The sequence below is a fragment of the Anarrhichthys ocellatus genome, unplaced genomic scaffold, assembly GCF_004355925.1.
Source record: "Anarrhichthys ocellatus isolate YVR2014 unplaced genomic scaffold, GSC_Weel_1.0 scaffold54, whole genome shotgun sequence".
In the NCBI taxonomy this organism is placed as follows: Eukaryota; Metazoa; Chordata; class Actinopteri; order Perciformes; family Anarhichadidae; genus Anarrhichthys; species Anarrhichthys ocellatus.
The window spans coordinates 19,406-20,254 of NW_022280084.1; the positions used below are offsets into that span (position 1 = coordinate 19,406).

The 849-nt window shown below is 47.8% G+C and overlaps 1 protein-coding gene across 5 annotated transcripts in view; it reads left to right on the forward strand.

Annotated features, from left to right (window-relative positions):
* The window catches only part of zmynd11 (zinc finger, MYND-type containing 11), a 21,538-nt gene that overhangs the window by 11,908 nt on the left and 8,781 nt on the right, over window positions 1-849 (forward strand). The window lies entirely within an intron of this gene.

Sequence of the window (849 nt, forward strand, 5' to 3'; positions counted from 1 at the left end):
GTGTGTGTGTGTGTGTGTGTGTGTGTGTGTGTGTGTGTATATATCATATATAACTACCCCCACCAGCAGAAAAACATCCCCCTCCCCCCCCCCCCCCCTTCTCTTCCCTCCCTCTCCAGCCTCCACTCTAGTAAAGTTCTGATTAATCTCATTACTTCTCCTCCCCGCCTCTCTTGCTCTCCCCTTCCTGTCTCCCTTCATCCCACCATACCGTTGGACCCGAGAGCCCCCCACGGGGGGCTGTTTTAGAGTGTGCAGCATTCAGCGTGTCGTAGAAAGCATTTTTCATAAAGAAATATGATTATTGCTCCAGACATATTAAATATCGAATTAACGGGAAAAGTCCGAGCAACATCATCATACCAGCCATTGTAAACACGGCAAACACAATTATACATGAACTAATATCATATCTGGAAGATATCTAGAAGATTTGCCACAATTTTGGCCAAAAATCGACGACCTATGCTCACTCTATGGCTCTCTCATCACGGAGCAGGATCGCACATGGCGGATGAACACATGCAGGAGGGGCACGATTCGACCCGGAAACGCGCAGCGGCCTCGAAATTACTCTCTTTCAAACCGTTCAAAAGTTATGGGTATGCATGGCCAACATCAGCCGCAGGTCACGAGAAAAATAATTGGGTAAAAAAACTTACGTTTTGACGGTTTTGGCGATGAAAAACGGATTTATTCGAGCCGATTTATGCACAGCTCTGCCCGCCATGTTGTGCTGCATGTCTGTGAGTGAGATCAATGCGCTGGCGGAATGAATCACAAAATGGCAGATGATTCTGTGGGGTGGAGCAATCCATGTAGAGAGGGGGGTTCGCCCTGCATTTTGCG